Raw genomic sequence first — 24,905 nt, forward strand, 5'->3', positions numbered from 1 at the left:
TACTCATTCATTTTACTGATTAATGACTTTCCAATTTAAGAACTCTACAAGGAAAGGATTGAAGGCGCCTCTTGGTTTCACTGGGTGTTTAAAGGGCTCCTATAAACTCCTGAGGTTTAATTGTCCACATAATCAGTAACTTAGCTTCATCTCATGAGGTACTTATCACTTAGGGGCTTCTCAATAAAAAAAAAATTTCAAACACTTATATAATTTTTTAAATGAAAAAATATCAAGGACTTCCTTTCAGGAATGAGAATATGACCTAAGGATGATCAAATTGTAATATCATAGCATGCTTTGATATTCACAAAAATGTCATAATTCAAATATATAAATTAAGTGGTACATAAATTCATAGGATTCTATCATGGTTGAGCACATAGGCCAGCAAATTGTTTTGTAAATTGCCTAAGATGTAAATAATTAATCCCACTCCCAGAGACCATCACAATACTTAAATTCCCCCTATAGAGTCTCCTTTGAGAGAAGGCAACATATGTTCAGAAAGGCCTGTTAAAATTACAGCCTCTTATTTGTGAAAGACTAACAGATGAGCAGAGACTTTCTTTTCAATAAAGATATGAACAAGTCCCTGAGGGAGTAGAGCAACAAGGAATTCTAGAGGTTGTGTAGTCTAACCTCCTCATTTGGCAAAAGAGGAAATCAAGGGAGGAAATTATAAAGAACTAATCCAGGATTTAAATCTGGACCTCTGGTCAACAAATTGGTCAATAATCATTTATTAAGCATTTTTTCTTTGACAGGCATTAAGCTGAAAACTGAGAATACAAATAAAGACGAAAACAGCCCTCAAAGGGCTTACACTGCAAAGTGATAATGATCATGTATTCTTTATATTGCTCATTGCAAGGACTCAGAAGAAATAACATGTGATGAATCAAAATCAAGAAAAATAAGATTCAGAAAGGCATGGGCAACTTCTTCATCAGGTAAGCCTGGGCCTCTTGGTGGTATAGAGGACAGAGTGCTGAGACTAGAGTTAGGAAGATTCCTCTTCCAGAGTTCAAATCTGGTCTCAGATATTTATTAGCTGTGTGATCCTGGACAAGTCATTTAACTCTGCCCCAGTTTCTTCATCTAGAAAATGAGCTGAAGAAGGAAATCAGAAACTACCCAAGTGTCTCTTTCAAGTAAACCCCAAATGGGGTCACAAAGAGTCAGATACAACTAGAAATGACTTGAACAACAAGAAACCTGGGCAGGAGAGTTCAATCCCTATATAGACATATATTTTCTACCACCTAGATAGGTCCTTGAGACCAGGACCTATCTTCATTTTCATTCATTCCCAATTTTCAACTAAGTACCTTCAATATGGTGGATATTTTATAAATGCTTATAGTGGATAAATTGAAAGAGAGATCACTTTCAGCTGGGGTGGTGAGAGAAGGCTCTATGGATGACGAGGTTGTAACTGAGCTGGACTTGAAAGAGGAGAAAGATTTCAATAGAAAGAAATAAGGAAAGATATGAACGTGTGAATGTGTGTATATGGGTGGAAGCAGGGGAATGTAAGACCAAGTTGTCAAAACACAGTATAATTAATCACTTAATTAGTGTTTTTAAATTAATAGTTTAATTAGTAGCTTAATAACTTTTAATTAACAATTTAATTTGTAGTTTAATTTATCATTCAATAAACTCTTAATGAGGACCTACTACAAGTGGGTATAGGACTTGAGTTATAGGGCAACTGTGTGAAACAGTAGATAGAACATTAACCTCTCTGATCAGGACAAGAGTTCGAATCTAACCTCAGACACTTGACCTTTAACAAGCTACTTAACCCTGATTACCTCACATCAAGGCCATCTCCAGTCATCCAGATCCATATCCACCACTGGATCCACATGGATCAGGAGGAAAATATGAGATTGGAGACTTAGTATAACATTCCCTCACTCAAATCCAATTGATGTGCTTGAAATTTTATCACCTCCCTGATGTCTTGGTCTTCTTCAAGAATGAAGAACAAACATCAATCATCATCACTACATATGGGACATAAGACACATATGTTGGTTTTCTAGAATTAATGATTTAGATCTGTAAAGGGCCATCAAGTCCAACTTACCTAATTTACTGAAAAGGAGTCACAGAGAGTTTAAAGGACCTGCCCAGGATCTCACAGATAGTAATAATCTGAGGTAGCATTTGAACCCATATCTTCTTGATTCCAAGTCCACTGCTCCAAACTGCCTCCTCCTATATTGGTTCAGTTCTATAAGAATTAACTCTTACTCTAATGATAACTAGGTGGCGTAGTGTATCAAGTTCTGGGCTTGGAATCAGAACAGACAAGTTCAAATTCAGTCTCAGATACCTAATAGCAAATGACTCTGAAAAAGTTACATTAAATCTGTCTGCTTCAGTTTCCTTCACTATAAAATGGTGATAATAACACTACCCATGGTTGTTGGAAGGATCAAATGAAATCATATTTGTAAAATTTAGCACCCATCCTTAGCAGAGGACTTGGCTCTTAATAAGCATTTGTTCCCTATCTCCTTCTCCATTGGCTCTTAATAAGCATTTGTTCCCTATCTCCTTCTCCATAATAAAGACAAGATAGGTACAAAAAAAGTCTGCAGTACAAGACAGTGGGGAATAAGTTGATAGACATTAAGTATTACAGGAAAGCTGGAGTCACAACTTTTGACTGGGGTGATTGGAAGGCATCCTGGATGAAGCATTTAACTTGAACTTTAAAGGATAGATAGGATTTTGAGACATGAATATGGCATTATTCTAGGCAGAGGGAACAGCTCAAGCAAAGACATGGAGGTGGGAAAGGGCAATGAACTCTCAGATTTGAAAATAGTGCAGTTTGATTGCTACACAAGATGGTGTTGGTGATAGGGAATAATAGTGGATCAGGTTAGAAAGGTAATTTGAAGTTAGATCTTGGATGCCAGGCTAGAGAGGTGAGGTGAGACATTTTCTAACAGACCATAGCCCAGGTTGATAAGGTTGATAAAGTGCTTCAAGTACATTTTTTTTTTGCAAAGCCACTTCAACTCATCTCTCTGGGAGGTTGGTAAAGAGATTACATTTCAGGGTAAACACCATCAAGATCATTAATATTTATAAATCAATTAACATGTATATATTAATATATATTATATATCTTATATATGCTAATAAATATGTCTTCACCAAGGTCTTCTGTATCAATAAAACAACTAGCATATATGTTAATATGTCAGTAGCCACCAAGATCTTCTGTATTTGTATATCAGTTAGTATTTACATAAACACAGAATATTTCTTTATGCCTACATATTCACAAATTTGTACATACACACAAAGAGGGTTTGGGCTCATCCCTATGTGATGTGCTTTGAAATAGCTAGGCATAGTGAGGGCAGCTAGGTGGCAGGATCTACAGTAATTTTGAAGACCTAATTTCAAATCTGCCCTCAGACACTCACTAGGAAAGTCATTTAAACCAGTTTGTCTCAGTTTCCTAATCTACAAAGTGAGCAGGAAAAGAAAATGGCAAACCCTTCCAGTAGCTGGGCAAAGAAACACCAGTGAGGTCATGATGAGTCTCACAGCACTGAAAAAACAATGAATGAGCGGCAACAGGCATAGTGATTTAGAAGGCTGACCTCCTCAGGAAGATTTGCCTTCAAGTCCTTTATCTGCTCCCCTCCCCCCCACCTCCCCACTGAGTAACCCCAGGTAAATCACTTAACTTTCCAGCACTGCTAGAAGTTGAAGATAAATTGCTGATTTACTTAGTTGGAGGGGAGTGCCCGCATCCTCCTACAGGAGACTTCAGATGAAATAAGAAGTCTACACCCTCCAACCTCAAGCAATGTTTTTCTTATGCTAATACTCTTCTCTTTCTACACCCTCCCCATCAGATACCTCAAACTGTAATAACTCTGATTCTTCTGCAGATGATTTCCAACTATCTATTTCCAACCTAGATCTCTCATCTGAGCTTTTGATCTGAATATTTAATTGCCTGACAAAATTTCTACTTGATTATCGTGCCATCACCCCAAGTTAATTAGTCTAACATAGAACTTGTCATTTTCCTCCAGCAACTGACTTCTCTTTCTGATTTTCTTTATTTCTGTGAAAATAGGGCAATACCATCATTATCATATGGCACAGTCTGTTAGTCATTTGGATTTTTCTGTATGGCCCTCCTAATTCATTCATCCCTGAACTCTCTGATCCCTATTCAAAACAGAAAAGTAAAATAGCAAAGTGGTATAATGGTTAGATCTCAGTAGGGGCCTGAAGTCAGAAAAACTCATCGCCCTGAGTTCAAATACTGTTTTAGACACTTAGTAGTTGTGTGACTTTGGGCAAATCACTTAACCCTGTTTGCCTCAGTTTCCTCATCAGTCAAATGAGCTGAAGAAGGAAATGGCATTTTAGCATTTTTTTTTTTTGCCAAGAAAACCTCCCCAAAAGGGGTCAGGAAACAATTGAACAACAATAGAAACAATTAATTTGAAATGAGGTTATATGAATTCAATGAAAGAGAATCAGTCTTCTGATTCAATTCATTTAAAGCTTCCCCACCAAAAGATGGGAAAAGTACTTATGAAGCCCTTCTACATGCCAAATACTTTGCTATGGAAAACAAGCTATGGAAAACAAATTTTAAAAATAAGACCAGAGACAGCAAGTTGATGCATTGACCTGGACTCAGGAGAGCCCAAGTTCAGGTCTGACCTCAGACACCATCAGTCTGTGATCCTGGGCAAGTCATTTCACTCTGTTTGGCTCAGTTTCCTCATCTATCAAAGGTGCTAGAGAAGGGAATGGTAAACTACTCCAGGATCTTTGCCAAGAAAACCCCAAATGAGGTCACAAAAAGTTGGACATGATTAAATAAAAAGTTTTCAATAAAGACATCAAACTCTTTCCACCACCACCCCTTCCCCTTATATCTCATACAGAGATATTAGCTGATGATGCCAGTAAAGGTGCAGGCCCCCATTTGTGTGATTTTCCATAAATCTTTATAATTATTGGAGCCACCTGCCTAGCTACTCCTTGCCCCACTGGAGTCATGAACCTCTTAGAGGGACTTAAACAACTTAAACTGCTCTGGATAGAAAGAAAAAAACCCAAAACATTCAGAAATATGATTGGTACTGTTTTTGTTGAAGGCTATTCTTGCCTGGATCTGTTAGCATGTTGAGCAACTGAGAATGATTCTCTGAGTTTGTTTCAAATTACCCAGTTTTTTGAATTGTAAGGGGAAAATGAGGCAAAGATGGATAAATCATCATTCAAAAAAATCTCTGACCTGAACTTGAATCTGAACACTTAGTAGTGGGAATCATGGACTAAATATAATAGATAATAAGGTATTTAATTTATTTAATGAATTTATTTATTCATTGAAACAATTTTATCCATTCAAAGGAAGAAATAACTAAATTCATGAATAAAAGACATTTTTGAAGTATTTAAAAAAAAATATTCCATAGAACACCACTGAAACTTGATGGGATTTCAGTCTTAGTTCAACTAATAGTGAGTCTAGTCTTTTTTTTTTTTTTTTTTTTTTTTTTTAGTTTTTCAAGGCAATGGGGTTAAGTGGCTTACCCAAGGCCACACAGCTAGGTAATTATTAAGTGTCTGAGACTGGATTTGAATCCACTGGTGCTTTATCCACTACGCCACCTAGCTGTCCCTTTCTTCATTCTCAATTTCATCATCTGTAAAATGGGGTTGGACTAGGTGATCTTTAAATTTCATTGCTGAAATATTAAATCTTATGACTGATTAAAGAAATTTTATTATAAATTCCTATTTCTTATGCAGTAGTATTTGGTGGTAATTAAATCAGCATTACCATGAATAGAACAAATACCAGGAATATACCTTTGTTCATAAATGTAGCAACTTTCTCTAAAAGTTCAAAGCATTTTGCAACTATGACTACTTCTGATTGATTTATAGTTAACAGCAAATTAATCATTATGTCTGTTTCTCCTCCATGTTTATCTCTACCCTCTTCAATTTCCTTTCCTTTCCTTTCCTTTCCTTTCCTTTCCTTTCCTTTCCTTTCCTTTCCTTTCCTTTCCTTTCCTTTCCTTTCCTTTCCTTTCCTTTCCTTTCCTTTCCTTTCCTTTCGAGTTGCTTCCTGGTTATTCTCTCATCAGGTATATTTCTCTTTAGAGAAGTTAAAAAATAAAAATAAAAGTTGTACCTGATCAAAGGGAGAGTTACTCCTGTATCTTTCTTAAATGCCTAATTGTCTCCCACTTCACCTCTTCCCATATTCCTACCTGTCTTCTATATTCCCTGGGTTGAGGGTATATTTCTGAGAGATTCTAGTTCTACTCTCTTCTCCCAACCCCAAGCATATGACTAAACAACTTGACTCTGCTTTATAACTGCTATCCTTTATTTAAGCCTGAGGCTTGAAAACTAAAAATAAAATATGTAAATACCACAGACACCTCTCACTGGAGCAGTATATAGAGCATTGGATCTGGAATCATGATCTGAGTTCAAATCCAGTCTCAGACACTAACTAGTTATATAACTCTGGGTAAGGTCATTTAACCCTCAGTTTCCTCAACCATAAAATGAAAATGCTAACAATACCAACCTCATAGTATTGATTGTGAGGATTACCTGAACTAATAGTTATAAAGTGCTTAGTATAGTGTCTGAGACATAGCAGGTACTATGCTAAAAATGCTAATTCCCTATCCCTTTTCATCACATTCTAACTCATTTTTTCTTCATTATAACACCTCCCATTTATATAGTATTTTTGTTTTGTAAAGTGTTCTATGTCTCATTCAAAGATGAGGCAGGGGGGCAGCTAGGTGGTACAGTGAATGGGTTTACCAGTCCTGGAGTCAGGAGGACCTGAGTTCAAATTTGGTGTCAGACATTTAATAATTACCTGTGTGACCTTGGACAGGTCACTTAACCCCATTGCCTTGCAAAAAAAAATAAGGCAATTAGGTGATGCAGTGGATAAAGTCCTGTGTCTAGCGTCAAGAAGACTCATCTTCATGGTCTCAGATACCTCCTAGCTGTGTAATCCTCTTTGTCTCAGTTTCCTCAACTGTAAAATAAGCTGGCAAACTATCTTTGACAAGAAAACCCCAAATGGAGTCACAGAGTTGAGCAGGTCTTAAAAAGACTGAAATCTCATATATCCTTTATAAATCATCTTTTAGGTAAATGTAATTATCATTATTTTCATTTTACAGACTGGGAAACAAAATCATCCATAGAGATTAAAAGACTTTCTTGCAATCAGATGGATAATAAGTCAGAAGAAATATTTGAACCTAGATCTTCCTCAATCCAAAACCTTTTATTTGGCCTCTTGTACTTAGTTTCATTCCTTTTCCCTCAATACAAAGTAATCATGAATTTGTTAAAGCATAAAAAAAAGAGAAGTTAGGAAGTCTAAAGCCTATCTTACTTTTACTCCTTTCATCTCTAACTCTGGATGAGTGACTGTCCTTTAGTAAATGGAGGTGAAATTCTCAAAGACTAATGCAGTTTAGCATCAGACCAAGGCCCAAGGAATTAACATGAATAAAATTATTTTTTTTAAATAGAGAAAGTATGCAGGAAAATCCTTAGTTCCTTTGTTCTAAACTTAGAGCTGAAAGAATCATAGAGGTCATTAGTTGAATTCTCTCACTTTACAAATGGAGAAAATGAGGCCAATTAAAGTGGTAACTGACTATGGGGTGGATTCTCCTCTACCTTGCTTTTTTGACTGCCTAAAATCACACAATAAGCATCTGAAGTAGGATTTGAACTCAGGTCCTCTGTCCTTTAATCCAATGTTGTTTTTCTTTGAAAGGACTTTTCTTCTTTTCTGGAAGATGAATACCATCAACATTAGTACCACAGAGGACACAGAAACCAGAAAAGGTTCTTGAAAAGTGGTAACTTTAGAAGATTGCCCAAAGGTTATGGATTATTGTCCATCATACACACTGATATGACTAGTGGGTGGAGTTGTTTTGTCTAATTGTGTATCTTTGTTACAAGGAAGGGGAATCATTGGAAAGCAATGCCAACTTATTTTTTTTCTAAAAGAGTATCAATAAAAATATTTTAAAAATAAATTCTATAAAGAGAAAGTTAATAGTTGGGGAAAGGTGCCTAGGAAGCAAACAAATCTGGGTCCTTACTGGATTTGGAGAAGCTAAAACTTGTTGATGTTAGAGAGTCTGCTTGCTTCAGAAAAAGACACCTGAGAAAATAGTTTCAAGTTGGAGTAGAATCCAAAAGGGGGAAAATACTGCAGGGCTAAATTCAAGTAGGGAGTGAGGGGCCCATGGATGGAATCCCTGACTTTCAACTTTGCCTTTCCTGCTGAGCCCAATTCTGCCATGTACATGGATGGGCCTTTAGCCCATCCAAAGCTGGTTTGGTCCTAGTGTTGAAAACAGTTTTCTGTTCCTGCTGAGGCCTCATTAAATTAAAGAAGGCTGCACATTTGCTTGCCATCTGAGTCTGGGTTTTAAACTCCTGGTGGCTGCCGGCAGAGCTTGAGCTGAAGCACAGGGGCCCTGTGTAATACTCCCCTCTACTGGAAGATCGACTTGCAGACATACCCACCTATCTTTGGCCCTGCTCAAGAACAAGGTCAGTTTTTTCTCTGTATGGGGTCGGGGAAGAAAGTAAAAAGGGATTTTGGAGTTGACAGTTCATAAATCTTTTCCACTCTTTCCCAGAGAAGTTGAAGATTAAAAAAACAAAAACAAAAAGCATCCCCATCAACTTTTATCTCTACATGTATCCATGCAATCTAAAAGAGACTTCTTGTCCTGTAAAAAGAGACCGGAAAGTTATAGAAGAGACTTGCATTGTGTTGTAAACAGTCCTAATTGAAAAAGAAAACTTTCCTATTGTGGGAAAGAGTACAGTCATACTGGCAACTGTGTGCTATGTTGTTTTTCCCCTTTGGAGGCTAGAACTCTGGGCAGGTGAATTTCATTCAGAGTGAACCCCCCCCCCCCCCACTTGGCCAAGCCAGGTCCACTCCTAGACCACAGATAATGAGGAGACTGAGTAAATCCAGTGGCCAGATCCAGGCTATCCCTCTGAGTACAGTTTGAAAGGTGGCATAGAGTTTTTTCCATCCTAAAGTTTCTCTTCCACTAACCTATGTCAGCACATGGCAATGTGAATAAATAGGATAAAGAGGGAAGAAGTGTTATAGTGGTAACAGTACTAGACTTAGAACCAGAGAAACTGAGTTCAAATCCTGACTCTCCTGCTACCTATACCATATGTCCTTGAACAAATCATTTACTGCCTCTGGGCCTCAGTTTCCTCAATATGTAAATTGTGAGTTTTGGAATAGATGGTCCCTGGATTACCTCCAGCTTTAAATCTATGATCCTGTGATTCAGTGTCTGAGATATAGTAAGTCTTTGATGAACTTTAATTGATTGATTCCCATTTTAGAGATGAAAAAACTGAGCCTAGGCACCTTACCCAAGGTCAAAAGGGCAGTGTCAGACCCAGAATTTAAACTCAATTCCAATATAAAATATTTCTTTATGATTAGTCCTTCCTATTTAGATGAGAATAGCTTATTTTCTTCCTCTTTTATCAGTTTCTTCTTAAAAAGATCATAGTTTTGAGCTGGAAGGGAACTTTGAAGTCATCCAGTTCAACACTCTTATTTAATAGATGAAGGAAAGAAACAAGCATTTATTAAACTAGGTGCTTGCTAAGCTCTTTACAAACATTAACTCATTTGATCTTCACAAGAACTCTGGGTAGTAGGTGCTGTTATTGTCTCTATTTTACATAGGAGAAAACTGAGTCAGAGAGATGTTAAGTGATTTGCTCAAGGTCACACAACCTGTGGATTAGTTTAACCTGTAAGTATCTGAGGCCAGATTTGAACTAAGGAGTTCCTGATATCTTGCCTCTTCTAGTCTTTTCATCACTGAACTGCATCTAGAAATCAATTTCCATAGCGATGCAGTGATTTTTCTACGATCACATAGATATTAGATGACTGAGGCAGGATTTGAAACGAAGGCTTCCAATTCTAAATCCTCTATTCTTTCTTTTCTACCTTAGGATTGAACAACAATATTATCAACTATTTGGGAGTGAGGGTAATTCCTTTGCTAGAAACTTTGATTTTTTAATTTAAGGAAAATACCTAGGCATCTGGAACAAAATAAAGTCAAAGCAATAAGAGGCCTCTTTCCCTCTTCACTTTCCTCATTCTGGTTTTGAGTGGATGGAGTTCAGCTATTTGATTCTTTAATTTATGATGATGGAAGATTTCAGAGAATCAGCCTTGTGCCAAGTAGGTGCATTCTGTTGAGCACATACATTGGCCTGGAATGAGTCTTTGTGGTGAAGCCAGCTCAAGGGGGTAGGAGTGTGTGTGTGTGTGGGGGTGGGATTTAAGAGTGGAGGGGAAGGAGTATGACTGCACCATTAATAAACTGAGATCATAGAGTGGGGGGGGGAGGGAATTCAATGTCTTTGAGAGATATTAATAGGGATAATGCTAACATTCTTAGCTGAAGAAAGTATTTGATCTCCTGAAAATAGCTCTGATGTCTCTTATGATATGTATTAAATGCAAAACCTCCTCCACTCAGAAAATCATTTGTCAAACCAAGGGGCTGGAGATTTCTACAAAGTCCAGAGCTCCAGACATTCAGAAGTGGCCAGCCCCATCAGCAGCCAGGCTGGAAGACTAGAAACCTCAAGACTCTACTCTAGGCAATTTGGTGCATCGAAAAGGGATTAGTTCTATACAGCTGTGCTGGGGGCAACCATTTTTCCTTTCCTAGCTCACTTATGTTTGGAGAAGTAGTCAGGGTAAAAGGTTTAGGGAAGTGGAAACACAATTTAACACACGTTTCTACCTATGATCACCTTCCCCAAGTGCCTGGATTGTATGGCCTCACCCCTACTACTAGAATCCCATTTCCAGCAAAGTAAGACCTTTCTGCAACCTTCTCAGATCCTTCCATTTGCTAGTGTCTCCTGGGCAAAATTACCTTACATTTATTTTGTTTACAAATAATAATAATGGGAAAGTTAGTGCAGTGGATAGAACACTGAAACTGTAGTCAGGAGTACAGGAATTCAAATCTGACCTCAGGCACTCATTAGCTGTGTGACCCTGGGCAATTCCCTTAACCCTGCTTGCTTCAGTTTCTATCATCATGTCAAATGAACTGGAGAAGGAAAGGTAAACCATTCTAGTATCTTTGCAAGAAAATCTCAAATTGGGTCAGACATGACTAAAATAACTAAACAATGACATTTATATGTTAATTTTGTTTTGCAAAGTACTTTATATGTTATCTCGTTGGATTTTCACAAAAACCCTATGAATTAGGCACTATTATTATCCTCATTTTACAACTGAATCTGATAAACGCAAAATGACTTGTTCACAGTCAAACACTTGGTTTATAATCAGGGCTTCATGAATCCAAGTCCTATATAATTATTTCATACAAATTTACATGTTTTCTGTCCATGTATAGTCTATAAACTCCTTAAGGGCAATGACTGTTTCATTTTTGTCTTTCTTTGCATTCTTACAGCTAAGCTAAATGTCTAGATCATAATAGGAGCTTTTAAATTCTTATTGACTTGACTTCATTTAATCATTCATTCATTCAACATTTATGAAATCCTCATTGCTGAGTACTGCCTTAGGAACTTTAGGAAATGCAAAGTTTACACATAAAAAGCTCCAAAAACTTACAATCCAGGAGGAGAGCCATTAAAGTCATATATAGGTAGTCACAAATTCATTAGAGGCACATCTGGGTAAAAGACTATTGTTTTCAGAAGACCCCTTTGACCCGTATTGTTTCCTGAGTGCGGACAGTAAGCCTTTTCCCATCAGCTGGGATTAGTTAAACATATTAGCTAGTTGACACCCTAGGATTTAGCTTGATCAAGACAGATTAAGAGTCAAAGTGAACACATGAGTTTTGTATTTCCTTCTTAATGTCTGACATCAGTGGAGAATGAATTCCCCAGCTTTGAACTGAATGGGCCACTCTCATTCTGAGCAGATGAAATCCAGGGTATTGCTAACCTCTTGAGCATCAACCAGACTGAGTGTTCAGAATCATAGAATAGACTGAAAGAATGTTAAATTTTGAAAGGGCCTGAGAGATCATTTAATCCATTCTCATTATTTTACAGAAGGGGAAAATGAGGCCCACAGTGGTTAGAATAGAAGTTGCTAATTCCTCTGATTCCATTTTTAGTACTATTTAGGATTCACCAGTACCTTTTATATCTGGTACAATGTAAGCTCCACGAGGACAGGGACTATTTCATTTTTTGTCTTTGTATCTTCAATATATCCTTGGCACACAATAGCTAGTTAATAAATGTATGATGATTGATTGGTTGATTTGGAATTGGCAGTCAATAGAAAGAGGGGAAATGGAAAATTGATGATTGATATTTTATATACATACAACTGAATAATGGAAAGGAAATCTGACTTCTGGTCCCAAATTGGCAACTTACAAGGAGACTGAATTTTTCCCCTTATCGATGAGGTGCTACAGTGGCCAGAGCCAGTTGTCCTGGAAAGAAAAGACTTGCTTCAAATCTTATTTCTTTTGTTTACTATTTGAATGATCTAGCGGAATTTCCCTGTTCTTTAGTTTCCTCATCTGTAAAAATGAGATCAGACTAGATGCTTTTGAATTAATTTTTAGTTATCAAATTATAATCCTTTGACTAGATCAAGTTACACAACCCCACAGTGGATTTGGGAATGAGTAAGTCATTTAATCCTGTTTGCCTCAGTTTCCTCATCTACCAAAAGAACTGGAGAAGAAAATGTCAATCCATTTCAGTTTCTTTGCCAAGAAAACACCAAATAGGATCACAGACTGAGTCAGACAGGAGTGAAATGATTCAACAATACCAAGTTATATTTATGTAACACTTTGCCCACTTATTTAAACAAATATGTAGCTCAAACAATGTTTGTGAAAGGGGACAATGATAAATTATAAATCAATGGGACTGAATGGTATATAGGTATAAGAGACCAAGCAAAAAGTCTCTCAAAGGATGAAACTTGGAGAAACAACTAGGTAGCTAGGGAGAGAAGGGAAGACAATGGCATCTTGTCTGTGCTGAGAAGTAGGACTCTCAAGACCTTCCTGGGATTTAAATGATTGTACAGTTCTTGGTCCAAGAAACCTAGCACTTCTTTGACTTGTAGGGTAGCTCTCCTAGCATTTCACAAATTACTGATTTATTCCTCTTATGCTGTACTGAAGTGACAGTCTGGTTAACTGGGGATTTAAAAGGAGTACTCCTAGGGGTGGCTAGGTGGCGCAGTGAACAGAGCACTGGCCTTGGAGTCAGGAGTAGCTGGGTTCAAATCCGACCTCAGACACTTAATAATTACCTAGCGGTGTGGCCTTGGGCAAGCCACTTAACTCCATTGCCCTAAAAAAATATAAAACAAACAAACAAAAAAGGAGTACTCCTTAGAATAGTGTGGTGACAATCATCAATTGGATGTTGAAATGTCCAACAACTGATTTGTGACTTTTGTTTTGCTTAATTACTTTGTTTCATTGAGTCTTTTGTATGATCATGGGCAGATAAGTCAGTTAACCAGTCCTGGGGCAACAGTTTCCTATTCTTTATAATGCGGAAATAGAACTGGATGACAGCTGAAGCCCTTTCTGGTACAAGATCTGTGGTCCTATGATCTTTACTTTGAATTCATGGCCACTTGTTAAAGCAGGTGTGTGTGTGTGTGTGTGTGTGTGTGTGTGTGTGTGTGTGTGAATTTAGATTTTGAATAGCTGTTTATTCCTGTAATATCAGGAACCTAGACAGAACTTTAAAAAGGTTCCTTCTCACATTGAGGGGCCCCAGGTGTTACAGAGGCAAAATAAATAAGCAATTTGAGTTTTTGACTACTTCATTGTGTGATTTTTGTAATTTCCCATCTAGTTCTAGGGATTTACGATGTATCTATTCATTGGGGGGTTATCAGTCAAATTGTTATTTCTGACTGACTGGCTTTTTCTAAATGACTTTATCATCAGTAGTTGAGCAATCATTCCTGTAGAGACACAGGGACAATAAGAAGTTTACCTCCCCAAATGGAGAGGATCCAGTAATAATCAATGCAATGATGAGAATTGAAGGCAGTCCTTTTCCTCCAAAAAGAAAATAAGAGGAAATAAAAGGGTATCTGGGTCATTTCTTGCCAAGTCTTTGAAGCATTAAAAAATAATGCCAAAGATTCAGCTGAGAACAATGAGAACCAGGGAAAAAGGAGTAGGGAATAACAATTTGTAGGGTGGATTTTGTTTTTGTACAGCCATTTCATTGGGTCTAATTCTGTAACCCCATTTAGGTTTTTATTTGACAAAGATACTAAAGGGGTTCGTCATTTCCTTCTCCAGCTTATTTTATAGATGAGGAAACTGAGTGACTTGCCCAAGGTTACAAAGCTAATAAATGTATTACAAATATTATCTCACTTATCCTCACAACAAGGAGGTAGGTGTTTTTATTATTTCCATTCTACAGTTGGAAAAACAGAGATAAACAGAGGTTAAGGTACACCCTGGGTCAAATAGTAATAATCTAAGATCATATATTAGCTCAGGTCTTCCTGACTCTAAGCCCGGTTTTCTATTCAAATATCACCTAGCTGTTCTTTGAGATTAGAAGAGGAGGGAGAAGAAGAAGATTTCTAGCATGTACTCTGCACATGTTCAAATTCTTGTCTAATTGAATTGTTAAGTGTGTCTACAAATATAAATATTCTTTGCTCTGTGGTTCTCTCCTTCCTCTTGGGATTCCTGCCTGCAAATCAATAGGGATATATTGAACACATGATAGTCTATGGAGGGTATAGGAAGGTAGAAGGTAATGCTCCTATCCTCCTGGAATTTTTAGTTTAACCTCTACTATAAATACCAACTTGAATTCTACTTTCTAGTGAGGTCAATCTTTTTTCTAGCTAAGGGAAAAAAGTATCATCTTCATTCCTACTTCTACACCTTTGCCCAATCCTTTCCCCTTACCTAGAATACTTTCCCCAATTTATCAAAGTACTACTCCTCAAGGCTCAGTTGAATCCTATTTCTTCTTTGATATCTTCTTCCATCTCTCCTTCCTTGGATTCCATTGAATCTGTAAAGATTTGCTACTTGTACATTACCTTGTAACATCTCTATGATGTTTAATTCTCATATCTTTAAAGTGACATTGTAGATAAGATGATAGGGTTAGAATGAGAAAGAACCTGGATCAAATTTGAGCTCAAATCACCTCTACTGGCTGTGTGACCCTGGGCAAGTCTTTGTACTTCAGTTTTGTCATCTGTAAAATGATTCTATCTATATTTCTCATCTTACAGGGTTATTAAACTCAACTGAAATAACCTACATAAAAATGTTTAATAACCATAAGCTATATGATTTTATATTTAACAAATGGACCAGAACTTATATGTTCAAATCAATGCCATTCACTTCAGATGTTGTCAGTGCTAAAAACGTTTTTGTAAATCTTTTGTTGGAAATATGTTAGGACCGCCAGGACATATTGTCTTCAACAGTAGCAAATATTGGGTACGAATTTTCAAACTTATGAGTCAAATTGGATTCATTCAGTCACTCACTCATGCACCCTTCAAATATGTTAAAGCTGTTAGCCTTTTCTCATTTTCTATAAGAGAACCCTGAGGACTAAGGAGGGGAAGTAAGTTGGTCAGCATCACATTGAAGACACTGTGGAAATAATTCAACGCTGTTTGAGCTAGGTTCAAATCTCTAGCTCTATCACCTTCCAACTCTGTCATCATTGGGGAAAAGTTTAATTTCCCTGAAACCTTCAGTTTATTCACCTATAAAATGGCAGAAATGATACACATCCCTCCTACCTCATATGGTTGCTATAAAGAAAGCACATTATAAACCATAAACTGTTACCTCTGTAAATATGAGCAATTAGTAATTAGTGGTAGTAATTAGCCTGGATGTGGATTCTTTCAAGATGTCATGTCACTTTGCAGGTGAGCAAACTTGGGGAAACCCTGTTGTTTTCTCCATGAGGAGATCTGACTATAAAGGATTTAGTTTGATTTTCACATATTACTAGTGAACTGTTTCTGAAGGCATTTCCAATAGAAGAGTTTCAGAAATGTTTTTAGCAAAGGTGGTGTCACTGAAACAAACTAAGTTTTCAAGGTGACTGGTATGATGGGGCCAGAACTCATTAGGATATGTGATCCTGGAGTGTTGGTCAAAAGAAATTGTTTTCATAATTTGGCAGTCTCATTTTTGTCTATTCTGCTTGCCTCTAAGATAACTAAAGGAAAGAGCTGTGGTACATATACGTAATTATGTATAGATACAGAAATATATATATATTTCACACACACACATACATCTTTTTTTGGCAAGGCAATCAGAGTGAAGTGACTTGCCCAGGTCACACAGCTTGTAAGTGTTTGAGGCCATATTTGAACTTAGCAAGATGAGTTTTCTTACCTCCAAGTCTTATACTACCAACTCCTACCTACTCTAACTGCCCTGAATATTGTGTATATGTGTGTGTATAAATATACAGAACTATATCTAGCTAGCTAGCTAGCTAGCTAATCTCTTTTGGGCCTGGGAGAAGGATTTGGCCCATGCTTTCAAAGGATTTTGGTCAGAAAAGAGCTCAGGAGACAGAGATGAGGAGGCAGAGGATTCCAGATATGGGGGACACCTCACAAAAAGACCAGAAATCAGGAGATGAAGTGTTATGTATGACCCAAAACAAAAAAGCTAATTGACAATATCATCCTGAAAAGATAGGAAGAAGTCAATTTCTTAAAGGACTTAAAAAAAAGTCATATTTGATCCTGGAGGGATCCACTGAATTTTATTGAGTAGTAGAGTGATGTATTTAGACCTGTGATTTAGGAAGCTTTTTGACAACAGTCATTATTAATTCAAATGTGGATTAAAATGGAGAGAAAAACGAGGCAGAGAAAATAATTAGAAGACTAAATAGACTAATTAGGAATAATCCTGGTGTGAGATGATGAGTCTGCATCAGAGTGTAAACTATGTTAGAAGAGAGAAGAGGATATGTGCAAGTGATGCTATGAAAGAAGAAATAACAAGGCCTACCAAATGATTGGTTATGTAGAGTGACAAGTAGGAGGAATGGAGATGACCCTGATGTTTGAATTAGGATGCCACTAGGATGGTGGCATCGTCCACACTGAAGTACTGAACTGGTAATAATCATTCTGAGAAAGCAATTTGGAATAATAAAAAAAAAGTTACTAAACTGTGCATGCCCTTTGAACCAGCTATATCCCTGCTAGAGATTAAGGAGATAGGAAAATGTCTTTTATGTTCAAAAATACTTATATGGTGTAGAAAAATTGGAAACTAAAGAGAAATCCATTGAATAGGAAATGAGTAAACATGTTATGACACACATGTGAGAGAATACTATCATGCTGTGAGATGAGCAAAGAGATGATCTCAAAGAGACATGGGAAGACTTGCATTAATTGATGCAAAGTGAAGGCAAAAGAACCAGAAGAGTAATTTATACTATGACATCAATATTATAAAAATGAATGGTTTTGAGGATTTGTATAAATCAATGAATAATGACATGAACAGAACCAGGAGAATATTTTATACAACAGCAACACCAAAAAGACAGACAACTTAGAAAGCTATAAGAACTATGACCCATATAGTCATCATTCATGATTCTAAAGGGTCAAGTTTAAATATGGCTTATGGTATGGAATATGAATCAATTTTTTTGACTGCAAAGGAATTACTTTTGCTTTACTAAGTATGTTTGTTATATGAAATTTCTTTTTCTTTTTTCCTCAATGGGGATAAGGGAATGAAAAGGAAAGAAATTAGATTTAGCTAATTTAAAAAGACACTTAACAATTAGTAGAGAATTTAGCAAGAAGGGAAAGTTTTGGGTAAAAGATAATGAGGTCTGCTTTGGAAATACAAAATATCCAGTTTCGAGTTGTCCAAAAGATTATAGTAAATGTGAACCTAGAGCTTAGAAATGGTACTAGGGTTGGATTTATAGATCTGGGAATCATCTACATTGAGATGATCACTGAATCCATTTGGAGCTGATGAGTTAATCAAGTTTAAATAGGCAGGGAGTCTTAATGTGGGATCCAGAAACTTTTTTTCCCCTTTTTTCTAATATCCTGATAACAACATTCAAACCTAATTAGTTTCCTTGGAAATTCTGTATTTAATCTTATACAGTTAAAATATTATTTTGAGAAGGGGTCCATGATACAAAAAAAAGTCTAAGAGCAAGTAAATGAAGGAACAAGAAAGAGATAAAGTCAAAGAAAGTGCTAGAAAAAAGTGCTGTGAAAAATATGAGGAGAAAGAGAAAGTTGGGGCACCTGAACTCAATCTAAAAGGAAAAAGTATATAATGGGTGGTGATGGGAAGAAGGCAGGTGTGCGGGTTAGCTATGTTCAAAGGTGTGAAATGGCAAAATGAGATTAAGAAAATAGTATTAACTCAGTTTGGTTAGAATTTAATATGTAAAATGGGAAATGTAAAATATAGTATATTAAAGAAAGCAATAAGAACTAAGATCATGAATATAGGAAGGAAATTATTTATATAGAACCTTCTATATGCCTATTACATGCATTTACAATATTATCTGATTTGATTCATACAACAACTGGGAGTAGGTGCTTTTATTATTCTGATTTCACAGTTGAGGCAACTGATATCAAGAGACTTGTTCAGGGCACAAAACAGATAAGTATCTGAAGCTAGATTTGAACTTAGGTCTTCCTGACTTCTGACCCAGTACCACCTATTGCTCCAAAATAGGACTGGATCACATCATAGAGGGCCTTCAACACAGAGTTGGGCAATATGAATTTAATGCTAGAAGTAAAAAAGGAGTCAGAGGAAGTAGATTACCTTTAACTCTGTCAACCTCAGTTTCCTCCCAATGTTATTATAAGGTTCAAATGAGATGTTATTTGTAAAATATCTAGGTCATTCTGAGAAGTTATATGGCACAGCAAGTAGACTGCTGTGCCTAGAGTCAGGAAGATAGGTTCAAATTTGACCTTAGATACTTCTTAGCTGTGTGACCCTGGGCGAGTCTCTTAACCCTGTTTGCCTCAGTTTCTGCATCTATCAAATGAGTTGGAGAAAAAAATGGCAAAATGCTCCAATATTTCTGCTGAGAAAACCCCAAATGGGATCATGAAGTGTTGAACATGACTGAAAATGACCAAATGACAATAAATAAGGACCCACTGACAGCCTTTGAACAGGAGAGTGATATTAATGGACCTGTATGTTTGGAAGATTATTTTGGCAGTGGTGTGAAGGATAACCCTGAAAGAAAGATCCTGAAGGCAGATGAATCATATAAAGAGGACTGCATCAATCTAAACAAGATGTGATGAAAGTTGAGGTTTTAAGTTCCTTATCTGTAAAATGAGAGGGTTGGACTAAAGGTCAAATCTGAGACTCTGAGATGTCTTCTGTCTCTTCATCTAAGATCCTACACTAGGAGGTGGCAGTATAAATAGAGAGAAGGAAATGGATGCAAGAAACATCCTCAGGTAGGCATTTCAAGGTTTTAACAAGATGCGGAACAAGGGGCAGGAAAGAATCAATGCTATCTGGCTGAGTGTGAAGTTGTTGGTAACCATTCACTGAAATGATTTAAGTTGGAAGGATTAGAGAAGATGATGATGAATTCAGTTTTGGAAATATTTCATTTGAGGAACTGTGGGGAATCCAGCTAAGGATATTCTGCAGGTAGTTAAAAAACAGTACGGGAGAGAGTGGGATCATAATATAGATTTAGAAATAATTTGCTTCTTTATAACTGAATCAAATAAGAATAAATAAAAAAGAATAAATGAAGAATAAATGAAATCATCAAGTGAGAAAGTATGACCAAAAGAGAAAATCAGAGAAAGAACTTTGAGGGACACCCTCACAAGATACTGGAAGAAGAGGATGAACAGGAAACTGAGAAGGATTGATCCAAGAGGTAAGAGGAGAACCAGGAAAAAAAATGCTATTGAAGACCAAGGAAGAAAGAATAACACAAAAGAATAGATGGGTTATAGGATCAAACATTGCAGAAAGGTCATAGAGGATGAAGACTGAGGAAAGGGTGTAAGATTTAGAAAATAAAGTGTCCTTGAAGAGAAATTTCAGTAAATGTGATAAGAATAGAATCCAGAAGAGCTGGATTTGAAGGTTTGAGGAGTAAGTAGTGGGAAAGAAGAGGTAATAAGTATAGGAAACTTTCTAGAAGTTTAGCAGTAAAAAGGAGAGAGAATGGTAGTTTAGAGAGATGTCAGGTCAAGGGAAGGATTTGTTTATTTATGTATTTATTTAATTGTAAGATAAAGACAATCTCATCAAGCCTTTTAAGATCAAGATGACCTTAAAATGGATTTAGAGCCATCAGACATGAATTCAAATCCTAATTCTCTATTTATTATCTATGTACTCTCAGGCAAATCATTTTCCCTGTCTGGGCAGCAGTTTTCCTCATTTGTAATATGACAGAGTTGAACTAGTTGAGCACCTTGGCCCTAAGCAGCTCTAACTTCAATAATGAGAATAACTGATCCTTATAATGTGTTAAGTGAGTTATGTAAAGTATCTCATTCAAGCTTCCTAGTAATTCTTTGGGATTTAGTGATATTACTATTCCCATTTTTGCAGATAAGCAAATTGAGACCTAAGGAAGTTAAGAGACTTTCCCCATTTTCCCCAAATAGTAAATATCAGAGGCAGGATTCAGAATACTGACTCCAAGTCCAGACTTTCATCCAAAAAGCTCATCTCCTCTCCATGACCTCTCTGGGTCTTTCAGCTCTAATATTTTTATTATTTTGTGAAATGTCTTCAATACCTGATACACCCTTTTATGGTATGCCCATTACCTAACCAAATATCATTCTTCCTAATTCAATTATCTTCTTGCCAAATACCTATACTTGCCTGGCTCTTGTTGGGCATGAAATTTGTTTTCTAGGTGCCAATGTAACATGACCTACAGAGCCTTGATGTTTTTTAAGTAGTCATTGAACTTTCTTTTGAATTGAAGCAAATTTAGCCTTTGTCTCTGACTATGTCTTATGAGAGATATCCATGTGGTGGAAAAAGGAACCCTTGGTTAGGAATTAGGACTCACCATTGACTGACTGTGTAATTTTTAGTTAGCTGGATACTTTCTGATCTTTTGTTTCTTCCATGGTTAGAGAAAGGACCTTGAACTTGATCAAATTGAAGAAGGAAAGATGTATGTATCAAGCATCACTTATGAGCCAGACACTGAGCTTTTCAAACTATCTTAATGAATTGTCCCAAGAGGAGGTAGATGCTTTCATAATCCTCTTTTTACTGTTGAGGAAACTGAGCCAAATGGGGATTAAGTGATTTTCTTAGGGCTTATATCAGGAGATAGCATATAAGTTGTTTCAGTCATATCTGACTCTTCATGACTCCATTTGGGTTTTCTTGGCAAAGATACTAGAATGGTTTCTCTATCTCATTTTATAGATGAGGAAACTGAGGCAAGCAGAGTTAAGTGACTTGCCCATGATCACACAACTAGTAAATGTCTGATGCAGTATTTGAATCAGGTTCTTCTTGACTCCAGATTCAACACTCTAGCCCCTGTGTTACCTAGGGAAACACACTGTATAGAGGAAAGGGCTCTGGCAGCAGAGAAGCTGAGTTCAAACCTTTGTGACCTTGGGCAAATCATTTAACCTCTGGGAGCTTCAGTTTTCTCATTTATAAAATGGGGGGGAGGGGGAATGGAACTTGTACCTCTAGATCTCTGATCCTGATTCTTTCCAACTTAAAAAAAAGTATGTGATCTTCAGGGCTTAGCAATTCTATAAATATTTAGTTATTCAGTCTGCAAGAAGGTTCACACAGAAGTTCCTTGACTAAATCTGAGAGACAGATGCTCCTTTGTGCTCTGACCTCTGGCTGGTCTCCAGATTCCCAGGAGCCTTATTTCTCTCCGTGAGACTGAAAAGTACAGGTGGAGTGTGGGTGTGTGTCCTTGTCACTGTCTGGAAGAATATAGTAGGGGTGTGGTTTGTGGTGTTGCTGAAAACACCATCTGGGGAGGGTAGCTGGCACCATTAGGAGTGAGGGATGGAAGGAGGAAGGAATTAGGAGGGGACGTTTGTAGATGAAAAGAAAAACAAGTTATAACAAATATTAGTCCCTTAAACTTTGAGAGAAAAAGGAAAAAATATGGCATGAGGGAATAGCTTGAGTTGGAGGTATATTTTCAAAGTATTAATCTGTTATTTGTTTTTCTCTTTTTAAAAAAATATATGGAATGAATCTCAGGAAGAGACATTGAGAAAAATTTTAGCGACATCAAAAAGCAAAAGTAAATTGATTTAAAAAAGAAAAAAATGAATGCTGAGAAATGATAATGCCCAATTTGGTCCTGATATAAGAAGATATCTTCTCCAACTTCTTTCCAGTAGGTATTGAATCTGAAAATTATGTCAGACTTTTTCAGGGTATTGGTTGCTAATACTGAAATGTGTTTCTCTTCTTTTTATTTTATTTTATTTCATAGGTGATGACTCTGAGAAGGGAGGGAGAAGAATATATTGGCACATAAAGATGATGTGAAAGCAAAACATATCAATAAAAAACTATCTTAAAAAAAGAAGTTAATAAATGTCCATCCCTATCTCTCCAACTTTTTCAGACTTTAATCTTGATGATCACACTGAAGCTTAGAGTAAGCGTAATTCTATTCATGTGTGGGTTAAGAACTTGAAATAGGGCTTGAATGGGGCTCATGTTGAATTTGGCTCATAATGGGATATGACAAAGCAAGGCTATGACAAAGAATTTTCTAATTGACTGTTGAGCCAGAGAACTGTTGGATCCGGAGACGTTTTAAAAGAGTATATATCTTCTAGATAATCTGGATGGACTGTACTTTTCTAGGTAGCAGGCACTTGATCTTAGGGATGGATAGAGAAGGATGATGCTTCTCTGTCCTGATGTTATGGATATCTTGCCTAGGTGGGCTCAGGTAAGGCACATTGATATCCTTTGCTCTTTTAAACTTACAAGGTCTTTGGGAACTTGTGTCTCTCTTAAGATACTCATTTACTTAAGACCATGAGAAAACAAATAGAACCTTTTCTGTTTTCTGTCTCCTATCTTTACACTCTCCCAAGCTTGCCTAGTTGAGTGCATGGAGTGGTGGTAAGGTAACCAAGACCATCTTTCTCTCTGCCTCATTGGAATAACATCTTGCTACCTGGAGAATGCAGCCCAGATTGCTCAGCTGGAAGCTATTTTCTCATTTTGAAAAGTCCCTTGAATCATCAGCTCTTTTGATTTAGCTAGCCTAATTAGGGAACTCTTTGTCATGCCTCATTCCAATCCCCTAAATCAACATGATTAGAAGTAGACTCATCTCAAGCTTCAATTTAGTCTCTGGAAATGGTGACTAAGCAATATGGTAGTGTGTGGGTGGAAGGGGTTGGAGGACATCTGCTACAGAAAGATCATGTTAGAGATATTAAGCAGCCTGAATAAAAATTAATTTAAATTAATTTCAACAAAGATTTATTATTAAGTACATACTTGTGTGAACAATCCTATTCTAGGTGTTGGACAAATCAATTTCCATTCCTGGACTGCTTATTTCCTATTTTGTTAAGAGGATAGATGTAGACTAGATGAGTTGTAAGATATCTTCCATCTCAAAATTCCATAATTATTTAATAAGAATAACTGATATTTATATGGGATTTATTTTGTCAAGAATAAAGTTTACTTAAGACAGACTCTCAGTCCTCATTGAACTTCAACCTATTAGTGGGAAAAGTCACATACATATTTAAAAGAACTTTGATTGCATCATTGTGGCCACACACATAGGGAATCCATCTTTTATATGACTTGGCAAAGGAATTACTGTATCTAAAGATTTCACCAACATGAAGTCAACCTTTCTTTTTAAACTTAGCTAATGTGCTTCTCAGTTTTCTTGTATGTAAAACCAGGAGGCTAGATTTGATAGCCTCTGAGATTCCCTCCTAGTTCTATGTCTATAATCCTTTTAAAAATTCATTTTCTAGATGAATTGAAACTTTGCAACTTGATGTGATTGGTCATCACTTGTTTTAGATGACATAACTTTCAAAAATCTCTAATCACCTTCATATCATAATATGGTCCTGGAGATTCTTCATCTTAAATGAAGGAGGACAAACGAAGGGATAAGTATACAATGCAATAAAAAATGAGTAAAGGTATTTTTTTGGTACATAGACTCTGTTTCCACAATACTTCATATAAGAGTCCTTTGCTCTTTGGACTATATATTGCAGAAGCCTGTACTGGACTCTGTAGTATGAATGTGCCACTCAGTCTGACAGGGAAGAGAAGACTGATAGATGCATATTTTTTAGGTTTTTGAAAGGCAATGGGGTTAAGTGGCTTGCCCAAGGCCACACAGCTAGGGAATTATTAAGTGTCTGAGGTCAGATTTGAACTCAGGTTCTCCTGACTCCAGGACCAGTGCTCTATCCACCGCGCCACCTAGCCACCCCTCCATTTTTTTTTTCTTAAAAAAATTTTTATGTTTAGTTTAATAGGTGGAGTAATCTTCTCAGGAAAAAAAGTACTAAGACAGAAAAAATGTCACCCTTAGCTAAATCATTAGTACATTCAAAAAGTTTACTTAAAAAAAAAACAAAACAAAAATCTCAAAACTTGGTTCTGTGAAATCTTTAGGGAGAAGGTAATTAATTACTAAGAAGAAGAAGAAGATCGGGGTGGCTAGGTGGCGCAGTGGATAGAGCACTGGTCCTG

The 24,905-nt window shown here is 36.7% G+C and overlaps 1 long non-coding RNA gene across 2 annotated transcripts; it reads left to right on the forward strand.

Annotated features, from left to right (window-relative positions):
• The first annotated feature begins 773 nt into the window (after positions 1 to 773).
• On the forward strand, positions 774 to 22,959 carry LOC141489650 (uncharacterized). 2 transcript variants are annotated; one of them, XR_012468959.1, is made up of 3 exons: positions 774 to 953; positions 22,407 to 22,545; positions 22,645 to 22,959. It is a non-coding gene; the product is annotated as an uncharacterized LOC141489650 (long non-coding RNA). The 2 variants fall into 2 exon arrangements; XR_012468958.1 differs by lacking the exon at positions 774 to 953 and adding an exon at positions 19,568 to 19,633.
• The last annotated feature ends 1,946 nt before the right edge of the window (positions 22,960 to 24,905 follow it).

This window comes from Macrotis lagotis, chromosome 5, assembly GCF_037893015.1.
Source record: "Macrotis lagotis isolate mMagLag1 chromosome 5, bilby.v1.9.chrom.fasta, whole genome shotgun sequence".
Lineage (NCBI taxonomy): Eukaryota > Metazoa > Chordata > Mammalia > Peramelemorphia > Peramelidae > Macrotis > Macrotis lagotis.